The sequence below is a fragment of the Seriola dumerili genome, unplaced genomic scaffold (assembly GCF_002260705.1).
Source record: "Seriola dumerili isolate Sdu_G_001 unplaced genomic scaffold, Sdu_1.0 BDQW01000301.1, whole genome shotgun sequence".
NCBI classification, from domain to species: Eukaryota; Metazoa; Chordata; class Actinopteri; order Carangiformes; family Carangidae; genus Seriola; species Seriola dumerili.
The window spans coordinates 1987536-2012321 of NW_019174556.1; the positions used below are offsets into that span (position 1 = coordinate 1987536).

General features: G+C 38.5%; 1 protein-coding gene across 2 annotated transcripts in view; it reads left to right on the top strand.

Annotated features, from left to right (window-relative positions):
• The first annotated feature begins 3415 nt into the window (after positions 1-3415).
• Positions 3416-24786, top strand: part of ctnna2 (catenin alpha 2) — a 314274-nt gene continuing 292903 nt past the window's right edge. The window contains exon 1 of one of the 2 annotated variants that reach the window (XM_022758453.1): positions 3416-3673. The gene's annotated coding sequence lies outside the window, so the exon portion shown is untranslated. Of the gene's footprint in view, positions 3674-18548; positions 18610-24786 lie in introns of those variants that run through there. The other variant, XM_022758454.1, reaches the window with a different exon arrangement.

The following is a 24786-nucleotide window of genomic DNA, read 5'->3' on the forward strand; positions in this document are numbered from 1 at the left end:
AAATAGCTCGCTAACATGTTGTGCTGGATCTCTGCCATGCACTAAAAACACAGGCAGATGGGAGACAATGGGCTGCTGTTCCTGCTCTTTTCTTCTCCCAAGACAAATAAACAGGGAGACAGAAAAAAATGCTGGGGCTAAAGACAATGCACACAACTGGCTGCTCACAAAGAAATGATTCACAATTATCATTGTTGATATTCACTCTTATTCTGTCCTGATTCTTTTTTTTTTTTGGCTTTTATTAAGAAGTTTAGGCCCAGCATGATCCCCAGTTAGAAAAGGTCATCACCTCTTCCACGCTGTAGTCTCGAATTGGGGGATAGTGTTTTAACATTGCTAATATGAAAATTTTCCTTAAAAGATTAATCATTTTCTGCAAGAATTCATCTGCCACAGCTGCATATCAGAGCTCCATCTAATTCAGCAGTGTCTTACTGACCTAATATGTTGGCTGAAAGTCCACATGATCCAATTTCCTTTGGAGACATAACTTCTCTGAGGCTTTCAGTGATTACCTGCTCATTTCAGACTCTGTAATTGTTCGCAAGTTCAACAGGCTTAGCTTGAAAATAACCTGGAATGTCTCCCCTCATCCTGTAGGTTGACATGGGGATGAATAAGTAATTAATAGGTGCTGTTGAAATATATGAACAGGCTTATAGCTGTTTTTGTAATGGTTTGATTAGGCAGTTAGAACATGAATAGAGGTGCTAATTATGTATAAAAGGTGAAAAATCCTTCATGAATCATGGAAACATTGTACATATCTGGATATTTTAACATCTCCCTTCATCTAGAATAAATGACAATAACTGGATGCATTACAGTTGGATTACAGAAGACTAATGACAATTTACTGACTGGACAACGAGACCTGTGTTTTCTGTCTTTTTCCTCGTATCAGTGGCCTGTGCTATACTGCGCTTAAGTTTAGTAAAGTAAAAGTTTCTATGAGTTTCCTGTTAAGATCTATTCACCAAGCTGAGATGAACTTCTCAAAGGAATGCAGAGATAAATTGGTATCATTAGGTTTGGAGGGATCATTTCGGGAATCTCCGAGCGGGTGTTGTGTGAAGAGAGTGAAGCTAAGATGGAGCAGGCGACTGACAGGCAGATTGATAGCGCATCTGTGGTTATACAGGCACTGTACTGGACTATCAAAGTGAAGAGGAAGCTGGGCCTGAAGGTGAAGCTTACCCGATTATACCCGTCAATTTATGTTCCGAACATCACTTATGGTCATGAGCTGTGGGCAGCGACCGAAATGAGTTTCGTTTATGGTGCACCTAGACTCACCCGTAGGGACAGGGTGAGGAGCTCCTGATAACTGGAAAGAGCTCAGAGTTTCCATCCCATGGAAAAGCACCCAGATGAGGTTGTTCTGGCATCTGATTAGGATGCTTCCTGACAGCCCCCTTGTGGACATATTCTGGGCATGTCCAACTGAAAAAAAAAAAACCTGGGGCAGACTAAGAATATGTAGAATGAGCTTAATATCCCATCTAACCTGAGATCCCCCAGGTAGAACTGGAGGATACAGCTGTTTAAAGGATACCCTGACTCTCTTGCATAGCCTTCTGCCACTGGAACCCAGAGCCGGATGAGTGGCGGAGAATGTAAGGATGGATGGACATGTTTAGGATAATATATGGTGTAATGTATGTAGGGATTCATGTATTCCATGCTGGTCTAAGATTTGATCTGTGATGTTAGACAGTTCAGGGTGGTGTACTGTGATGGTATAAAGCACGGTTCTTCTGTTAAAGTGAACTTTTTAACAGATCCAATAACTGCATCTGCTTCCAGACAGCAGGAAGATTTGTTGTGCCGGGTGCTAGTGAAAGCCATATATTTGACAGTGTTCATGTTACAGTCTGTTAGGAGAGGAAATCCCTGCACTTATTTATGAAATGTTGCAAAATACAGACCAACTGTAAGCAAATACACTGTAAAATGAACAAACAAGGATTCATAGTGATGTTCTTAGAACTTTCTTTCAGTTCATACTATCTATTTACTTTAGGCAAAAGCCTTGAGTCAATAAATATTATAAAATCACACAATGTTTGTAGAAGTTATTAGTAAGTCTGCTCATTGGTGCAAAAGGGGGCACTGATTATTACCTGGTGTAAATTTTCTCTCTCACATTGAGTTTTATTGCAGAGCAAAGAAGCCACTTGTTTTCAGCTTCACTGACTGACTGTTTTAAGTGCAGCTAATGAAAAACAAATGTGTTAACAGTCAACATGCTGATGTGCAAGTGTTGTCCCGTGGAAGCGTAGATCAACCCTGTGATTGCACCGCAGCTGTTTGATCTGACAGAGCCAGAGCTGTGTTATCTGCTGTCTGACAGAAGCTGTGTGTTTTCTCATGTTTGCTAGATGTGTTATAGCACTTGAATTCTAAATTTTCTTGGCCTTTCAAAAAATTTCTAAAATTTAAGCCTTACTGTAGTCACAAAAAATGTGCCTCAGATATGCTGACCCTGAGACTGTGGGCCCATATTACAGTAATTGATTCTAAACATTTTATTGTGCTTCTGATAGAAGAGAAAGAGTGAGGGTGGTAACTGTCATCGCCATCAGGCTCACCTCAGATTTTTAGGTTCAACCCTCATTACAGGCCTTTTCCACAAAAGACATTTTGACAGGTCACAGCTAGAAAAGCACAGGGATAAATAATGAAATGAATGATTTCTGAATTCCATGTAGTCACTTCTTTTCCAGAGTCCTGGTGTTGTGCATGCTGGCTCACTGTCACATTGTCACACTGTCTTGGCTCACCTGGACACTTAGGCCTAAATAAAATGGAGTGCTCATTAATGTTCTCAGTAACACTGTGTTTTCAAAATATCTATTGCAAAAAAAGCCTGTTGACAGAATGCTTCTCACATTGATGTCCTTCTTTTTCTGTTTGTTTTCATTCAATTTTATTTATCTTTCTTGTTAAGGTACATTTTTGGAATAAAAGAAGAGATCCAATTAGAGACACTGTTATATTTTAATTAATTTCAACTTTGACGCACTGAAACATGCTGCATTTTATACATTTTCTATATTTGAACCATAATTTAGTAGCTATGTGTTGTTTCTGTGTCTTTGACCTTAATGGTGAGAGAGATTTTAAAAAACTTGCTATTCACATGGTTTCTCTCTAAATGTATAATGGTATAGTTAGACTAGCCTATTAGTAATGTTATTACTACAACTGGGATCAGCACACACTCCCTCCCAAAATAAAATGTGTACACTGGCGGGGCGCATCATGGGGGCGCATCCTTACGCCAGGAATCACGCATGCGTCAAAGACGGAGACTCTCCAGATTTGACAACCCTGGGATCTACCACACAGCCCACTATATTGCAACGCTCTTCGCTACTGGCGCACCATCATCTGCACCTGCCTACTCTGTTGTTGTGGTTGGAGCGCTGGGAGGGGTCATTATTTCGCAGGCAGCCGTAGGAGGAGGAGGTTTTTCCGAGACGCCGACAGAAGCGTGTAGCCTCAGATTCAGCACCACAGCATTGAGGAAAGCGTCCGGATTGAGTCGATTTTCACCATTCAGTGTGGCTTGAACAGGAGAACACCGTCTTTTTGGGAATACTCAGTGAAACCAAGCGCTGTACACAGTTTGTGGACCTGCAAGAAGTGTCATCTTCAACGGTTAAAGGTGCGTAGTTAGTTAGACGCTGTGTTTTGTCAGCTGGGGTGTTTTTTTCTCTTTTTTTTGCTAGCAGCCTGTTAGCGTTACACATGCTGCACTGGCTGACCCGATGTGCTGCTAACATTAGCTCATAGGCGAGGTCCGGCTTTTCATTCATCGCTGTGCTGTAGCTAGTCGGCGGGGTAACTAAATAAATCCCCACACCGAAACACTTTGCAGCTCATTGTACCACAACAGGCTTCCACAGCGTTTATTTGCCGAGCAGTGCTATTTTCGCTAGCTGAAATCTCAGTGTCGCCCACTCTGCTAACGGTATCTAAACCGCACTCCGAGCACTGCTATCCAGTGAACCGAGTGCTGAAAGCCTGCTCCGACTGACTTAGTGAGCCTGTCGGGCAGAAACAAGCTAAAGCAGCTAGGCTAGTGAAGCGGCTAAGCTAACTGACACCGGCTACTTTTATGCTAGTAAAATAACGGTCCCACATCTGCAGTAACGACTGTTTAGTCGTCCATGTAGTGGTTAATAACCCTCACTCATGTAGAGACCGTTTAGCTTCTTTCCCTCGTTTATTTTTGAAGCGCTCTTAAATTTCTTTGTCTGATAATTTTGCTTCTTTTGTTTAATTGACAATCTTACGCACGGATTAAATAAACTCACCACTCGTTGTCTGCCGCAGCTAAATTACAAGTCATGTAAGTCTTTTGCAAATGGTTTCAAATTTTTTATTACGCCTTCTCGGTTAACTCATTGATTTTAAGTAGCGAAGTACACATCCTTGCCTTGCCTCACCCCTGCAAGTGCAACCTTACTATATAGTGAAGTCTTTATTAGCGCTTTTAACAATGAGAGCAATTAGTTTAAATAACCTAACAGGCTGCGAATAACACAGCTGATTCAAGCGTTACAATTTTCAGTGTCAGCTGTCCTTACACTGTACCATTATGGCAAATAATGTGCAAACAGAGTTGTTCAGCTAACGCAATGATGGCAAATCTGTCCGTAGGCTATGTTCAGTCAGTTGTTGAGTGACAAATACCTTTTAACTGCCTTGTATGTTATACACTGCTCCTATGGTTAAAATAGCTATTGAAAAACTATAAATCATGAATGGGGTTTGTTTGTTTTGTGTGTTATGGTGGGCTTATGTTTGCTTACATGCATCATTCAGGCCAAGTGCATTCAACAGCGTTGTGTAGCAGCAGGAGTCGGATCAAAACTTCAATGACCTAGTGTAAGTTAGTGTGCAACAGCCTCTTCCTGTAACTGGAGATATGGAATCCCAGAGGCCTCTAGGGGTCACATAGTGGCTGTATTTAGAATCTGAACTTTTGATTGGCAAGGAGGCATGCTCACACTCACTGTCATGGGTGCTGTGGGTCTCTGTCTTTCCCTCCATATGTTTACCCTGTCATTTTATTAGCTAGAAGACGGGACAGATTGCAAAGGTTGATTCTTTTTTTCTTTGTTAAATCATTTAATTTATTTGTCTACCATGTTGAAAAATGGTTCCAAGAGTGCAAGGTGATATCCCTAAAGTACTTCTTTATCAGCCCTTTCTAAAACTCAAAAATAATACATTTACAATTATGTAAAACTGTGAAAAGCAGTAAATCCTCACATTTGAGGGGGAGGGGTCAGCTGTTGGTTGGCATTTTTGCATGTAAAATAATTTAAAGGGCTAACTGATTATGAAAATTGCTGTCAATTATCTGTCACTCAGTCAGGATGCATTATAGCATTTACCATGCTTTGACATGGCAGACAACAGCATGATGAGTAAGAAATGTTGTAGTGGCAGTAATTTTGCTTCACAAAAACTATATAAACTACTTAATAAGCCTTTTTACTCAATATTAAGTAAGGCCAGACAAAGCAAGAGCTGTGATTCCAGGCTGCCAAGCATGGACAGACTCTTCTCTGCCCTTTGGGAAATATCTGCATATGTGTGTCACTGTCTAACCATCTGCTTAAGACCGTCTTTTATGCAAGACTTATTTGTTTAACCTTTGGGATAATTTTACTGTCATTTTACAGTAGACTACATCCATTATAATTATGCTGTTATACTAGATTGTTAACCACTGCCATGCATGCTTTAGTAATTGACAAGATGTTTTATCATTTTCTTTTTGACTTGGACACACTTAACAAATAATTTGGTTTGATTTTGAAGAGTAAAACACTTAAGGCGGTTCAAAGGTAGCATATTTGACCATGCTGGTGTCAAAAAGATTTTGTTCTCGACGGAGCAAATCAGCCTGATTTGAACTAGTTCTATTCTGAAACACAATTATTTTCAGCTAGTATGTAGCCAATCTCTTATTTCTGACTCCTCATTTGATAATACCAAATTACAGGCTTTGACAGCCACCTGTATGTAATCATCTAAATGTGTTTGGCTCAGTTACTGTATGCCATTTGCAGTATAAAACCTGTTTCTGTCAACGGGGACAAGGAAAAGCCATAATTTATGGGTGAGACTATGCAATCAATGGTAGTCAGGGGTGCATTGTGTTCCCCGTCTCCCGGGAGAGGAAGTGATATTGGCTGAACACCATGGAACCCCCTGTTGTTGTACTGGAGCAAGCTCTGAGGTAGCCATGGCACCCCCACTAACTGGAACAGGATTGCCTCTCTTCTTAGGCCGTCTCTTGCTCCAGCTCTTGCACAAATGTTTGATACTGTTTAAGAGATGAGAGATGAGGCAATAGAAACAACACAGAGCAATCAATACTTGTAGTGCTCTTGTCTACCACATCAATTTTAATTCTCCTAACCCCAGGGCTTTGCATTACCCTATGCTGCAATGTGGAACTGCAAACACTCTCACTAGGATTTTAGCTAAACACATATGTCCTCATGTTGTCAGGGGAACATGTTGTGTTCTCAATATATTATTGGTCTTTATGTAAGGACAGGTGATAACTCTTCTATATGAAGTGCATTTCTAGAAACAATAAGAATTACATCACAGTTAGAGAGAAATATGAGTGATGGTGATTGCTTTATGATGTTTGTTTTGCTACATATGACTTCCCCTTTTTCTTTTCATTGTCAAATACCTGCTACTTGAGCCTACTTAATAATGTGTGACATGGGAATATGTTAACCGTTTATGCAACATTATTCCACATTGGGCCATAAAGACAACAAAAAAGAAAGAGAGCTTGTTTCAGTGGGGACAATAAAGTAGATGATCCAGCAGTGCTTGAAAGTATACTGTCAGCAGCAGTTTGGTGCAGCAAGAAAGAATTAGGTTATTCTCTTAAATTCCTTTTCATGTTTATTAGTGTGCTCTAAGACCACACCCACAATGCTCATCAAAAGGGCTGCTGCAGTTGAAGTTCATATTGTTACAGCCTAGCTTTATTCTCTATAGGACTATCATTAAAAAAAAAATCCATCCACCCATTACTCATAAATCTGCGAGTGGGTGTGGTTGAATAACATTTCACCAAGGAACTGCTCACAAAGCATCACAAGTTATCAGAAGTCAGACCAATGTTCTGTCTGTTTCTTATGAAGCGGATTAACTTTAAATAAATGAAAAGTGCAAAAGTATGTGCTCTCCTTGTGTCATCACAGCTTGACTTGTGTGGAAATATTTAATCAAAATTTAATATCTTATGCAGCTCGGTTCTTGTATTCAGGTTGCAGCTAAATTTTTAATGGCACTTCAGAAATGTAGGATTTCTGCCCTTTTGGCCAACAAAAGCTGTTAATAGAGCTGCACAGATTTTAAGGTGTAGGGTGGGTTCAAAATGTGAATGATTGATTGAGGTTGACTTGATAATGTAGTGTCTTGAAGTTTAAAAGATACATACTGTATGTGTTGTATTGTTTTTGTGTACCTAGTTTGCTTGTGGTAAGTTTATGCCTTATGACTCGGCCTTTGGCAATGTAGCTTTTTTGGGCTGAGTTGCAGTATTGACTTATCAGGCTTTTAGTGTAAGCATTTAGCACTCCACAAAGTAGTCAATTTCATGAGATGGTGAAACTGCATAAAATGAGAGAATCTCTTGGAAGCCAGCTGGTAAGCCACCCTCTTAATTTGCATTTTGCCATATAGTTTACCCATTTTAAAGCTGTTTGAAATTTAAAAGATGTGAAATCATCTGGAAAATCTACAGTAAGGGTCCCACCCTTACTGAAAAAACATTGTAGGTAATGTTTCTGGATAACCAGCCAGTAGCAAGTAGCTCATGGTGAGTGACAGAATTTTTTAAACTTTAAAATAGTCTTTTTGTGCCTTGAAAACCTTACTCTTGGCATTTCTGTGCATATCTTAAATTTAGTTTCATAAATAAATATTACTTTGCATGGAGTGTTTTAAAAGCTAGCTATTCAGATGTCACTATTCCTGGTTTAAAAGTGACCCTGCTAATGATAGATAAGCGGTGAAAGCACAGGGTGAGATCACAATGTTGTCATTAAATTGTTTTTCCAAAAGCTTCCAACTCTCCATCCACAGACATTATTTTAAAAGTCCACCCTATTTCCTAGCTCCTATTTTATCAGGGTTAAGGTTTGGACGAGGTGCTGGTTACGAGATTAAGATCTAAAGCGGCTTCACAGTTGATATGGTAGGGGTTTGGTAAAGTTTGTAGTCTTGCCAACCATTTTGTTTTAGGTATTCTAGGTGTAGGCAACTCAAACTGCTCAGGTTAGGGCTCCAGGTCCAGGGCTTATAATTAGAAACTTCCAAGATGGTTAGAATTAATTTTACAACAAGTATTGTACTATGTGTACACTTTGGTTGATATACTTGAGGTATGGACATTGTTATTTGTTATGTTAAGTGATCATGCAGTGGATGTGCTCCCTTATTTGACTGGGGGCTCCCAATTGAGCAAGTGTTGGAAATCTGCATGGAAGCATGGAAGCCAGGCAGCTTTCTTTACAAAATTAAAGTTCTTTGATAACAACTTTAATTAAGGGGTGAAATTACCTATGATAAAGTTTTAGTCGTATCAGTGGAAAACATGCACACTGAGAGAGCTTATATCTCCTCAGAATTGAGAGAGTGAAATTTCTCAGTTCTGAGAGACAACAAAGCATTTATCCAGCTGATGTGGATCAGTTCATCACCGTAACAGCGGGCCATGTTTCACTGTAAGAATCCTTGTTATTCATGCAGACTAGGATGGCCTGAACTGTGAGCATCAAAGACAGTCTTGTTAGAGAAGGAGCTGCATGTCCAAGTCACTTTGAAATTCATAGTCATGGTAAGAAATGGATTCACTTCAGGGTATGTTAGTGATCCAGCATGGCTCGACTTTGTCATTGGAAGCTGTCATAATGATAACTGTTTTTTATATGACTCCAATATACCCTTAAGATAATGAAGTAGTTGTGCAGTATAGGATAGTTGGGATTTGTGCAAATTACTCAGGGCACTTACACATACAAGCAACTTGTCCTGTTCCCTGTTGGTTATTCAAATTTACATGAACGTGTTTTCCTTTGACAAATCTACAAATTTCTTCCGGGGTGATTGTAATATGAAATATGTTCCTGTCTTTATTCCCACACACTAGAAAATATAATTATTTTCTACCTGTTAAGGCGCTAATGAAGTTATAAGGAGAAGGAACTATGAACTAAAACTATTGTTTTTCAGCCTCCACAGTGAAGAGATAAGTCTTAGCTCCATAGAAACAGGCATTCGGAGAATTTTGTACCATGTAGGCATGAATAATTGGACACTAACAATGCAGTTTGATGAGCTGCGACTAATTTGTGTGCAAACATTTAGGGTCTTTCTCACTTGCGCAGCAGTTGTTTCTTTAGTCATAAGAAGTCATGTTAACACACCCCCGGTGCTAGAAAATTCTCTCTCTTCTTCTGCTGTGTCTCTGTTTTCCATTGTGCCACCTTATTGTTTTGATTCTCTCAAAAACAAATCTTTGCGGAGATTCTTGCTAGAGGCCAGTCAGAAGTCTCATCTTCTCAGTTGTTGTGTCCTCCTGATTCCCCACTTTTCTCTATCGCACTCTTCTTTCCACCTCCACCAAAGATGACATCTGGGACCAGTATGGGCTCTTCGTGTTGGCCCAGCTCCTCCCCCACAGTGTGTGTGCACTGTCTTGGTGCATTAACTTTTCTATTGTTAGGTGACTGCTTTTCTTCTCTCCTCTTACAGAAAATCTATATGCTGACCAGGGGCGATTCTAGGATTTGACATCCAGGGCTTAGCCTAGAAGCTTGGAATGGGTGGCTGGGGACATTTAATTTTTTTTTTTCCAGAAGTTAAATACATGCATTTCATGAAATTTGAAATGAACCTCTTAAGTCAAGATAAGATAGATCTTTTCTATAAATAAACCAAAAACTGGGGTGTTAAAGGCTTAGAATGTGCCAGCTGCTTAGTGATTTTCCCAGAAATGCTTGACAGTGCAATGAGTGCATACATTTTTCAGTGTCTTCCCCACTTTCTCAGGAATGATTGTCATTTGTATGTAAAGTTTGCTTCCTGTTGTACTCTCTGTGACTCCTACAGTCACTCACAGTTACCCATTGTTATGCTAGTATTTTATCCCATGAAAAGAACGAGATCATTTCTGTGCATTTCTAAACAACAAATTCAATTCCTCCAATACAATACAGTGTATTGGAGTGAAGATTTCTTTTTTACAGATACTAGTACATAATAACATTTATGTGATGGACATGAAATAATGTACTACAAATGTAAAATAGGCATGTGTGACTTTAAAAAAGCACAATTGATACAGTAAATGACAAAATTGATCGAATTGATATAGATACTTTCACAATTCACTTGGTTTGGAAAACTGGTAGAACAAATACTTAATGTGTGTTAGAACATGTGGCAGTTTTGCTTCCCAAAATTATTCAGTCTGACATTGTGTTCATGTAAGATACTTTCTCATTGGGAGGGGTGTTATTTTGTTTTGTTTCAACCAATCAGCAGCAACTGACATATTGCTGCTGCTGCTGTCCTCTTTAGTTGACATGGAAGCTGTGGGAGATGTTGCCAAGAGCTAACATTTTGTAAGTTGATTGAGTTTACAATGACTCATTCATGCCACCATTTTTGTGGACAATTTTCTGATACCATTGTTCTGCCTCTGGCACAGATAGATGACGTCCTCAGTCTCAATTCCACATACAAAGCTGTGATTGGCGTGGTGGTTGTTGTTGTTTTTTAAACAGAAAACAGCTGTCAGTGAGCTACAAAAGCAGACTTATTTGAATAGCTGAAAAAAATTATAGATGTGGGCAGCAGTGGCAGCAGCTTGTAAACAAGATGCTGAACCGCTGGTCTGTATTTTTTATTTATCTCTCAGGCAAATGTATGTACAATAATGACATTACATAGATTACATTACATTTACTCATGGCAGACACTCGTACCCAAAGTGATTTACAAGTGAGGGACAACACTAAAGTGCAAGGAGGTGAATCAGTTTTGTTTTGTTTTGAGTTGAAATTGCCATTATCAGTGTTGACTGTGTTATGCGTCTCATGGTGAGACATGCTCGCTCTAAAGCTTGAGTGACTCCATGCTGACCTGATACTAAACAATGAGAAGATTTCCAATTGTTACATTTCATAATAATCTTCTGTCTCTTGGAGCCAACACACACCCTTATTATGTCCACTACTATAATATCTCTTACTGTTCTAAAGAACATTAAAAGCATAGAAAAGAATGACCCTAACAAGGCCAGTCATGCTGACATTTGAACATCTGTGAAAGACATTTATGGAATGCAGTCTCCCCTTTGCTTCTACCTCTTAGAATTAGTTTCTGTCTCTGTACAGATTCTGTAGTTGAAGCTACATACCTCTATTGCAGGCCCTGTTTTATTTAGTGTGTTGTCAAAAAAATCCATTGCTGGATACAGTTTTTGACAGGACATCAGGATGACACTTTGAATCTAACTTGTTAAAGTGGTTAGACATTGCACTTTTTCAGTGATTTTGAACCTCCCAGCCCGAAAGGCACACAACACAGCTGTGGTAGATAACTTAAGTCCATGGCTTAGATTTATTTCTATGTTTTTGTCTTGAAATAGAGTATGTGCTCTAAAATAGCAGATGGCTGGGCTAAATCTGTAATATAATAAATTTAAGGTTAAATATAACCGTAAGTGAATAATGAAAGGGGTTTAAGTTAAGTCAGTTTTGTCATATAGCCCAAAATCAGTTTCAGAGGGCTTCACAGTCTGTAAGCCTATAAATGCGAACAGTTAACTTTATAGTACTAAAGTCACTAATTATATAAATGTAAGTATTTTGATTTCATTTGACATTTAAATTTATGTGTTTAAAGCTTTTTCGAATGTAGACGCAATGGAAGGGGACTTTTTCTTTAGTTATTGAATAAAAGGTTTTGAGCATGCAAGATAGCATTTATGTCGTAGTTTAAACCCAATGCCTGATGTTCAACCTGTGTTTGACCCATTTATACTAGATCTAAGTCATGAGTTAATTCCACAACACTATGGCTAACTGATGACTATATTGTGGTGGGTTAATCCCACTGTAGACTGTCATGGGTTAGTCCCTAGTATGCTGTAGTAATGACTTGTATTCTTTCTGTTTGCAGTCATTGTTAGGCTATCATTGGTATGTGAGTGAACTGAGTGTTGTAAGTTTCTTACTTCTTACTTTCTTTCTTCTGTCACCTTTGGAGTGTTAATGCAACAAGCACCACTAGTCATATTCAATTGTCTGTGAGATTAAGAAGAGCAGAATTTATGGTTAAGAGGGTTATAAGTCACTAGCAATATCTACCATACTGTTACAGCAATCCTATAATCATTCTAGTAAAACAAATGATAATCCTATAGTTAAAAAAGAAAACTGTGCTCCTTCTACCAAATCAAAGGAGAGCACTGTCTGCTGCGTTGAGGGCAGGGTTGCAAACCAGTTCAAATGACAGTCATTATCCCATTCGTACTGACGGCAAATGCACTATCACCGTGTCAAAACACTTGTGTGGAATGGCTTTTAGAAACGTCTTTGATTTAACAAAGTGCAGAAAATGATTGTAGCTGCCACAGGTCAAAACGGAAAGTTAAATTCACCTTGTATCAATAGTGTTTAACAAACAGATGTTAAATTGGTGCTTGCTTGAAAGGACTGTACTGGATGAGGGGAAAAGCTAAATCTTGCCTGCAAGGCAGGAGATTAACAAATTGATTAATGAGTAAAACTCAATTAGATGAGTTTGTTTTCACAGTATGGGGAAGACTGTATGTGATGTATACAACAAAAACGTAGATATAACATGATCAACAGTACCCCTGTTGAGCTTTCTTAACTAAATGTATATTTACATTTAGTGTCTCTCGCCTAAGAAGCCTGTCCTTGAGGTCCTTTCACATAAAACATTTGCAAAGCAGATTCTTAAAAATATTTTATATCCTGATTTGTTTACATCCATGTTTACTTAGCATTCCCATCACTGATTAGTAGTATGTATATGTGCATACAAATACAAACAAAACATTGCTCCTAGTGTTACTAGTTATTAAAAACTCCACAGGTTTACTTTTATCACCATACTCCTGCTGCTGGAGCATTTTATAAGATTCCTGCAAGGTTGTGAATCTTGCCATGTGTAAGTAATTAACACAATTGTTTTAAACCTGATCAGTTTGGCACCAAAATGTGATTACAATGGAAAGCAGTCAACTCCTCTGCTTTGGCCATTTTCTGTTGACACAGATAAATTGCTGGGTAGTTGTGGTGAAAGAGCAAATATCATTCAGACTTCCCTTTGGAGAGCTATTACAGCCAAATCCCTCTAACAGTGCATAGCCATGCACTTAAGAGTTCATCTTGGGAATTAGTTGGGTGGTACCCAAGTGTTCATCATATGCTTTGACTGCAACATCCAACCAGTACACTTCACCAGATATACGCTCATCTTCTGCTTTGACATTCTAATTTTTGACATTAAGACTTGTGTCTGAAATGTATTTTGTATTTTCATGGAATATTATAATTGCAATTATGTCTGCTTAAACACAGTGTAAATACATGGATAAATAAATAAATAATAAAGATACAAACATTAAATAATAGTTTGTACAATTGTTAAAGTACTGAAGGCATTATATGCAAATGTGCAGGAGAGCTGTAGTCCACCTGGAATATAAGAAAGTGATGACTTTGTTATTTTAGCAGTGAAAGAGGATAGTAGGGGTAGCAAGTACCAAGTTCCAAGTAAGGTTGGATATACAGTGGTGAGGGGTGAGGGCTGTTAATATTTATGAAGCCCTCAAAGTCAATCCATTATTTATTTATTTATTTTTTTTACATTTTCTAATAACTTACCTTTGCTATTTATTAACACTGTTATATGATTTATACTTAAGTCATTGACGCCACAGCATGACTAAACATCTTAAATATCTTTTGGTGACAACACAGGACATTAATTCAGTAAGCAACAAATGTTTGTCTTCAGTTTGAAAAAAGTTTTATGGCATTATATGTCTCACATAAATATGGGCCACATACTGCAATGTAGATGAGACAAGCAAGAATATGGCATCTGCTACTGAACAGGTGTGTAGTATGTGTAATGAATATCACTGCACACTATTGGGTTCTAAAGACTGATATCAGTTGTCAGAGTATTGTTCTTATATACAGTATGTAGCAAATGATGTTAAGTGTTTCCTGTACTGGCAGTGTTAGTCACTTGGCTACAGAATAGAGGAAATGTCTTCATCCAAGTGTTGCTCTGGTTGTTTTGCATGCTTAATCCTAGTTTGTTTTTAAAGCCTGATTTGGGCTTCTCTCTCTCTCTCTCTCTCTCTCTCTCTCTTTCTCTGTTTGTTTGTTTGTATGTGTTTGTAGTTGACACTTAATTTTGTACTGTAGTGTGCTCATGTGCTGTGGGAACTTACAACTTAGACTTGGCAGTAATGATGAACGGAAGCCTTTAGAATGACAGAAGCTTCCGACTTCTTTTTGATGATGACCACGTTTAACCACTATGTAGTCTTTATTTTTTGATCTGAATTGTGCTGTTCAGCAGCTGACACTCATAGTTTGTTATCTCTAGACCATTGTTGGTTTTATTCATGTGTTTATTATTTTAACATACTTTCCCTTCTGTTAACATTCGTAAGTGCTGAGGCCTGACTTCCAGACACCGAGGCTGATCAATGCATGATGTGCTCAACTCAGGCCGCTGACATTGAACATGAACACACGTTTGAGGTGTCCCGATATATGGACACATTCCAACCAAGCAGGGGCAGGTGTTTTCAGAAGACGAGTTACTGTTTTAAGAGTGTTTATTCAACATTGCAGTGTACGCATTATGTTTTTAAAGAAGGGTTTTGAATTCCTACGAGAACAAGCCTGCTGTGAGAATTTCACAGGTTGTGCTCTACTTTGATCAGCCTATTTTGGCCGCTGTGAGAACATGGCTCTGGAGAGCAGCGATATGACAGGTTGAGCCTTGACTTCTGCTTTTAGAGACTCCCCCACTGCTCCATGCAACCGTGTATGTGCTTAACTTGCTTTGAATCTGGGTCAGCGCAGTGTTGGCATTTTAACTTTCCATAATGACAAATGACAGGGATTTTAGTCACAAAGTTAGTGTCGTATGGTAAAGAAGCTCTGATGCCCATTTTATGCAGTGCAAGCAGAGTTTAAACTTTTGAATATTTTTATCTGTGACGAATATGCATGTATTTGCAGAACTTCAGGGCAAAGAATACTCCGAGAAAGAGTTCAGTCTTTCTGAAAGCCCACAACATATACCATTTTAAAGGCATTTCACCCTCGTATTGTAGCAAGACAAAGAATTAGCTGAACATTAACTTACTTCATTGGGAGTCCATCTCTCCCTTGGCATACTGTTTTGCAGAATTCTGCTTGTGTCTGTGTCTATGAGGAGATCTAGCAATAAATTCAAATCTTTGATCCCTTTGAGTGTTCAAAAAGCTCTCAATTTCAAGGACTGTCTTGTTGCGCTCACAGGTTTTGGTATTCTTTAAACATCTTGTCCATGTTTTTGTAAAGAACTTTTCTATTGTGTCGCTGGTTTCCTCAGAAACACACGTTTTAACAGGAACATAATGAACCTTAAAACTGCTTTCTCATTAGGGTTTGATTTTATTGTTTAAGCATCAACCTTGTGATTCTTACTTTATTCTCTTATGGATTTATTGTGTTGTGTAAATTTTGTGTTGTTGCTAAATGTAAATAAAGACTAGGAATTTAGAAATACTAAACCCTGTTTGTTTAAACACTGGATTTGACCTTATTTCTCTGCCCCCTTATTTCTCTACTCCTCTGCTTATCGTGTATTAACCTCATTTGTTAATACATTCATGGTAGTGACGTTAATCCATGGAAACGTGGACTCGCAGAGGGAGGTGTCTTGATTTGGATTCTGCCTTTAAGACCAGATGAGATATGAGATAAGAGATGGTGACCCCCAAAGGAGAGAATTGAAATCACACTATAATACACTTACTGAGCCCTGAATATGCAGTTGATGTACTTTAGATGTACGTGTGAATGAATCATGAGAGTTGAACATAGGTCTACATAATTAAATCTGACTGTCTTTGCTATGCATGAATGACATATTCCTCTGTTGATTCACTGTTCCTGATATTAAGGATCTAGGTCTCCATCTAGCTCTCCATCAAAATACACATGCCTGTATATAATCATGCTGATAGGATAAGGCGGCCATGATTTATTTAGGATACCTACATTATAGCCAGCATATTAGGGCTTTGTGTGGGCTGAATAGAGAAAAGTCTAAAGTGAATCACATAAATCTTATGGTTATGATAAATGGACATTTACATTTATTTTATTGTCATTTATAGGAAAAATTTAATGAAATTTTGTAGGTGCATGCATCACAGCAGTTACAGACAGCATTCAAGAGTTATGGCTGATGAATAATGTCAAATACACCATGTGTATTAAATCTGGCAAAAACTGGTATGACATAACTAAAAACAAATGAAAAAGCTTTTTTACGGTCAACCAAATGCATACCAATATTATTGACTCGATACATTTTTTCAAGTGGTGGTGAAAAATTGATGGGAAATCTGTTTATGAGGAAATGGGCATTGCCTACACTGATAGTCATCCTGAAGCAAAAAAAGGAAATCACAAACATACAGGGCCACAAACATAACCTCCTTAGAGGTAAAAAATGGCTCAATGATTTGTGGCATTTGGTGAATTCTAAAGACTTGTAAAATCCAGCCATCCATTTGTCCATTTTTATCTGTTTATTCTTTTCATAGCAGTGGGCGGGATGGAGCCTAAACCAGTATGCAGTGACCTGGACTAGTCACCAATCTGTCAGGGTTAACACAACCACATGCACACATATACAGTATGAGAGAGTTTGTAGTTTATCACGGCTCCTCACTGTGGGAGGAAACAAAAGTTGAAGTGGTTCTCATTATTATGTACATAAATAAACTCTGTTTATGGAACAACATGTAAGTTAAGATCCATCAGGTTAGAATTAGTAATCTGCTGATCTTTGAACCTGTATGTATTTGACTTCCTGTTGGAGACTATGAGCATGGTGCAGTAGCAGATGGAGCAGTGGCAGAGGGCAGGCTGAATGATGCCTCTCAATAGAGGAGCAGTTGGTAGGGTGCAACCGAGTGTGTTTTGAATTACTTTTGGACCCCACTTTATATACTGCCCCAGTTAATGTAACAAAACTAGTGTGTAATGTGTATCAGTTTGTAGAAGTGGTAAGGTTTATCTGAATATAGAACACTCTATTCCCCTGTTGCATGCAGAGTCCCTTCAAAGCAAGCATATGCCACCCTGTATGACTAATGATAATTTATCCAAACATCAGCAATTCAGCAATGATGCCTTGCAGTGCAGTAGTGCCTTTAACTACAACACCAAAACCACCACAGAAATCCCCTGCCCCTTGCCACATGTGATGCCAGTTTGTGTTAGTAGGGCCAAAAGTGTTGAATAGTACAAGTCACTGCCATGATCGGTTTTCTTTCGTATTGCCAGTAGACTGCTGGATGCGGTGGCTCTGGACGAGACGTGCTCAATCAATACAGACACAGGAACAGAGCCCTGACTCAGCAGAATATCTGTCTTAACTGTCACCACCGTGTTTGCCTGCTTTGTTGAGATGCACTGATCGTCCTGCCTCAGTTTTCTTTTTTCAGTTATGCATTTTAAACACCAAAGTAACAACAGAGGGCCTTGGAGATGTATTTTTACTTGAATTAAGACCACCATATATCAATCACTTTTGGCAAACCAATAACAATGACAAGAAACACAACTATTTTAGTAACCAAATATGAATTTACATCAAGTCCTCACAAGATCTAGTACTAACAAATAATACTATTTAGACACCACCTTTGAACTTGTATTTGCAGTAGCGGAAAGTCTTAACATGTCAAGAACACAGTAGGTAGCTGTATAATCATGGCATATGCAAAAATAGCCTTCTTTTGGAAAAATTAAAGGAGCATAGAATGGGTGGTAGAACTGAAACTTGACTAAAAATGTATTATTTTGCTACTATCTAATCTCTAATGTGGGGAATGAATGTTCACAAGACTTACACTTCTTAGATGTCATCGTTTTTTTAATTTAATTTTTTTTATTTAAATGTTTTTATAGTGTTGACAGGCAGACTAAAATCCTGGTTTTGGATCACTGGTTCTTTGCAGAAATGCTCCTTGTGTTCTTAAAAAGCCATTCTGCTTCTTTTCCTTTGGGAGATTTTGGATTTGTACTCAGCAGCGAGTTCACACAAGGGTGCAGCTCATGCCAAGGTAACCCTGGTAGCACTCAGCCATAGCCAGAAGGGAGTCTTGTTTGCCTAGCTACAGTGTGAAAGCAAACATTTCAAGAAAAGTAGTCTGCACTTGATATCCTACTTTGTCGGTGTGGTCACATTGGGTTGATGATTGTTCCGCAGGTATGTAAGGTGTCAGTTCATTTGACTTTAAATCAAAATGTGACTATGGTGTAAATATATCTGTGCCTGACAAGTTTAATCCATGAGTCATTGAAAGGTACTGCTGGTACTGTCGTCTGAGAGGACATCTTAATAGGTTGTCAGAGGCCTTGTCTGCATGTGTCTGTGCTGCTTGTTATTAGTGCAGGTCAATTTGGATCAGTTGCTTTCTTAATGAGATCTAGTGTTGAGTTTTTGAAACTTCATACTGGATTGAATACTGCGATCTTCCTTCCTAACCCTACAAGAGGGTTAGGGCCTACTGACATTAGCATGTATGTAGCGCTGCAACAAGTAGTCAATTGTGGTGATGGTCAACAGAAAAGGAGTTTGCAGCTATTTTTATAACCAATTGTTATAACTAAAAATTAATTGCTTTGAGTCATTCATTAAGGTTCCAGGTTATCAACTGTGTGTATTTTCTGTTTTTTAATCCCTATGAATTGGAAGATGTCACATTGGGCTTTAGGAATTTCTAATGGGCATTTTTGACATTGTATAGACAAATGACTCATTGATTAACAGAGAAAACAGAAGATAGATTCCTCTTAAATGAAATTTTAGTTGCAGGCCCATATTCATCGACAGCAAAAACTGTGCTTCACGTTTAATTTATGTAAACGGAAATGCTGAAACTAGTGGACTTTGTCAGCTCAGTCAAGTAAATCTACAGAGATCATTCAGGTTGAGTTACACTTTAGGCACCATGGACCAAAAACAACCCTACTTCTAAAACAGACAGTTACAGTGCAGTAGTCCTGTAATGCAGACAAGGACACAGTGTTCTTACAGCAAATGTTCTTTGTTTTCAGCTGGTGAACTAGTTGCTTGCTAGCTGGTAATTGGCTAGTTTACCAGGTTTGCAGTTTTCAATATAATGAACAATTACAGCTGATTAATTAAAACTATAATAAATAAACAAATAACATGTTTGAATTTCACCTCAAACCATTGTTTGTCTTGGTGTATAAGAATGTGTTGATCCCACCCTCGTCACTTGAAGCACACACAATTCAGTGGACACCTGGATGACTGAGGTAGCTACTTTACATCCGTTAGCAGTTGTCACTCTGCCATGTCGTCAGCATTATTTCTGGGAAGAGCTGACATAAACAGAACCTAAGGTGATAATATTGTTTAATGGGCAGTAAAAAAAAAACAAGTATCAAAAAGCTCCTACATTAGGTGACAAATGAGCTGACTTATAGGGAATGGCAGCATGCGGCCAGCTTGCTACAGATGCCATCGTTACTACTCCTACATTGTTGCCACCCATCCACCCTTATGATGGAACATATGCCGTTCAGTCAGCAGTGACAGGATGTTAAATATTTGTCCTTGTGCTCTACCTTTATTTCTCTTGCCAGCATTCACAGTTTAAATCACATAATGGCTAAAATTAGATGAAAAGAGAGTTTTTGCTTTCTTTGATTTTGTGTCCTAAAAAATCAAAGAAAGCAATCACAGCAGCAGGAATTGTGCAGATAGTTGTGTAAAGTTGTGGTTAAAAAGTTTCAGATCTTACCCTTCTCAACTCTGGCAGTGACTTGCCTACATACTCTATCAAAGTTGTGCAACATTCAACACCAGTACTATGTTAGAAGGGGCAGAACAGCAATGCAGCTTTGAAGTTGCTAATGCAGAAAGAGGTGTGTGAAGCCAAAGAGCTAATACAAGATTCTGTGGTTTTTCAGCACTTTTTTATTGTTTCAGCCAGTTTATGTGTCTGTTTTTGTATTTTACATCTAAAATGTCCATCATCATGTCCATCACTAGATTAATTGAAGTTAAACATGCCGGACTTTTAACTCTCCAATCGACCCGACGCACAGTAGATGGCTTTAGACTGAGGGGGAAAACCAGAGCACCTAGAGTAAACCCACTTGTATAAGGGAGGGATATGGACCTTTCCACACAAACCTGCAGTGCTAGCCACTGAGCATCTGTGCTGCCCATCTGTGTGTTTATTCCATTAGAAAGTGTTTCCAAGCAAGAACTCACATGAACAACAATATCATGGCTGCAATCAAGATGTTTTTATTCGATATGCATATTTTAGTTGCTCTGGCAGAAAGAGTATTATAGTGGATACTCTTTACTGCATGAGGTTTAATCATACTATCAAAGCACACCAATACTCCCCTCATGCCTCCTAATGTTTTATTAAATTGTGTTTACAGCCTATGGAACCACTCTGTGCCTTTAAATCATTTGCATTTTGCACCTTTTGTCAACTACATGTCAGAATAATTTTTGCAAGTGCTGAGGAACTAAGGCAGTGAGATATATGATTATACATCCACTTAATAATGTTTAAAAAGATATTGATTCCACTATTTTTAATCATTTATTCCTTTACCAGTAAAAAGGGAAAAGCATGAGGAACACTTTGGCATTTTATATGTGGAGGAAGCAGAAATCTTTAATGAGACTGGAGACAACTGAAGTCATAGTTACACCAACGCACAAAGCAAGAAACCTAATTAACAATAAAGCTACAATTTGGCGAGCATCCCTTGCCAAACTCAGCACACACAGTATCTGCAGGCTACAGTGCTGAATTGAGCAGTGAGAATGCTGCTTTCCAGCGCTGACACAAATCGCTGAACAGCAGCATTTGGTGAAACCAGCAGCATCTTCACCTGTGAAATGTTCATCTGAGTTCATGAAACTCTGCAGTAACTTCTGAGGCTGTAGGCAGCACTGCTGTTGTATTCGAATTGATTCAGAGGTGTTTTTTATTTTATATACATGAGGAGGGCAGAATATTAGAAACAGCTCAATATAATGCAAAGATGTGTGTTATCACAGTAGCTCATACAGTATAAAATGAGTCTACACTGCATTAAAGTTGTAATGGAGTTGTTATGGACACTGATGGTGTGTAGTAGTGTGTAGCTTGGTAATATATGGACGCCATGAGTGCAGCGAGCCGGGAAGAGCTGTTGTTAGAATCAGACTGGGAGGCTTAATTTACTGGAAGCAGTGTGCACCACTGCAGACCTGTTAATTATCAAACTCAGCTGACCAGGTGCTAGTGTTAAATCTCATCTTGTGGTCAGGATCACACTTCTCAAATTCAAGCAAGGATGTGTCCACAAAGAACAAGGCTAAAAATCTAACCAGGGTATTTACTCTTCTGTAGACAGCACTTCAGTCATTGGAATGGCACTTCCAGCAGCCAAACACATACTTCTTGGTCATAATAAAAGAATGTACACTATTAATCTTAACAAAGTAGAAAGAAATAGCTGCTGAATACTGTAAAAAAAAAAGTGAACATTCAAAGTATTCTATAATGCTGTAATTATAAGTTTTCTTTCTCCTCACTTTATGTAAAAAAATGCATGATTTTCTGTCTATATTTCAGTGTTTAGCCTCGAGGAGCAGAATGTTTATGCGAATGCTTGTGCCTTGCTTTCTTTTCCAGAATAATCCTAAAAACTCTAGCAGATGGCCTATTTTCCTCCCTGTGCATTGTGTTATTCTAAACCTTCTGAAACATCGCCATCGCCTTCCCCAAAAGCCTGTCCTGGGGCAGAAGGAAACAGTCGTAAGATTTATTCAGAAAATAGACGGCGGCATGACAGTAAACAGTGCTTGCCTGAACTGTACGCTGCAAAAGCAAGTATGCATGTATTTATGAACATGCCGTACATGTACTGTATGTGGGAAAAAAAAAAAAAAACACAAAACACAAACATTGAAACAATAAATTGCCTGTGCAGTTGCTTTAAAAAAACCCCCAAAAAAAACAACTTTTCTTAACTTTATCAGTTTTTCATTTTGTTTTTCTCACACAGTAAATGAATAATTTTCTGTCTTCCTTTGCTCTTCTCCTGCGTCAATCACTTACATACTCACACACACACTTGTACACAGCAGATGGCAGGGCATCTCACAAATTACAACAACTGAAATATGACTCATGCTCTTCACCAAAAACATGTTTGTTGAACAGAACAGATCTGAGGGGGAGAGATTTTACCCCCCTCCCCTCCTCAGCAAAAGGCTCGCTCTGTGGTGTGGGAATAGCTTGGAATCTGTTTAAAGGACAGAGATATCATTGAGGAATGTGGAGCCACCGTCACAAGTAGAAAAAGGGATCTGAACACTTCGCCACACTGCTTGTTTACAGCTATTTGGCTATCGCAAACTGTTACCTAGGCTGATTTTCTTTGGAAATACGGGATATTACTTTGAAATCAATGTAATCCCTCTTCCTCTCATACTTTTGTACTTTTTATGTTTTTTTTGTTTTTTTTTTACTTTTTTCAGTGATGGCTGGTGAGAACAGGAGGCCAGCTCATCAGAACTGTGGGACAGCATGTGTGTTGCTCACCAAACTAACAGATCACTTTCTGTGGTCTTATGAAATTTTCTGGACAGCACTGATGTGATTAAGATGTGTGACGAAGGTGGTGTGTGTGTATGTGTGTGTGTGATGGACAGTCACAATATGTAGTTAGTTCTGTAAACCATAAGAAGGGGTTATATCGGCTCATGGCCATCCAAAACATAGTTTGACAGTGTGTGATACAGTTGTATTTGTCTGTTGAATAGTAACTTCATCTGCTGGAAGTGGTGTTAACGTTTCAATGGTACATGGTAGAGAGACCTTTTACATTTCTTTCCGAAATGTATCTTTGAAGCTTTCAGTATCATCACAATTGCTAAGTGGTGCAGCTGAATGTGCTGAATAATGACATTACAGGTCACAGCCTCTTTGAAAGACGATGGTCTATCAGCTATTTTCCTTCTCGCTCTGTGAGAGACTCCCTCAACTAGAAACATCTCCTAATTTTATTTTGCTTTCCAGCTTATCCTCTGCAGTATACATCTTCATAAACCCTGTTTTTTTCCTGCAGATTTTGAAGAGTTTGTTTTATTCATAATGTGGCTAAATTACAGATGCAGTGTGTATCAAAGCACTTAATGCTGTTTGGAGTAAAATAAAAGTTGCAGGTGTGAAGAGCACAGACTGTCACGGTCATCACAGTTTCAGAGATCTCCACCAACAATGAACTACATCACATGAGTCACCAGAACATTCACTTTCACTGGCAGTGATATAATAGTATTGTAGCACTGTGATTTGCATGCTGTGCTTGCAGTCTGCTGTCGTTCCGTTGAGTCTCTCTTGTAATGATGATATCATTTATATTTGAATGAGATCATCTTTATAGAGCATCATTATCAGCATGAATTTTATTTGGGTTGCAAATAAGTATTTTTCTCATTATCAGATCATTTTTTTTTCGACCAATCTAACCATAACCCTAACCCTAAAGGCCTAGGTGACATCATAAAATGTCTTGTTGCGTCCAGCTAACAGTCATTTGTTTTAAACTTATATAAAAGCAAGCAACAGCAAGTCTTTAGATTTGAGAAGCTAGACCCAGAGAATGTTTGGTGTTTTTGTCTAAAAGCAACTTAAACAGTCAATTGATTATCAAAATAGGTGACAATTCATTTTCTGGTGGTCAATAGCTATAAATTTTATGTTCAGTTTTTTTTAATGCTTGAAATGACATTCAATTGCAACTCAATGACTAGAAGTATTATTTGTATTAAACGCTAATTGCTGGTCCACTATAAATACAATTTTCAAGCATAGTGTAGATCAGGGGTCTCCCAACAAGTGGCTGATGACCTCCCAGTAGCTCAGCCCCTTTTTTAGAGAGCTCACCCAAAGGTTCCAAGAATATAGTCTGTATAAACCATGGATGCATAGTTCAAACTTTAAGCAACACAACTTCACTCAGTAAATCTACTCCAAATGCAACTTAATTAAATACAGACCCCTCTTCAACACCAAATAATTAGTTGTCAGTTGTCATGAGTTATGCTGTCAAGTTTGTTTACGTCAGATATGCCGTAGGCGACATGCAGTGATAGCAACTCTTCTGGATAGCAGAACAGATATAAACTACACTTTTTCAACAAACCGGAAATATTTTGCCATTCTGGTCCATGTTTGTTTACATTTTGGAAAATGTTAATGTAAAATCCTGTTCGTCATGCACCATTGAATGTACCTACTGACAACTATCACTGGATTACTTACTAAGGAGCTTCTTTTTTCTCTGATATCTAAGCAGATTTATAGACATTTATTTGCAATAGTGTTATCATGCC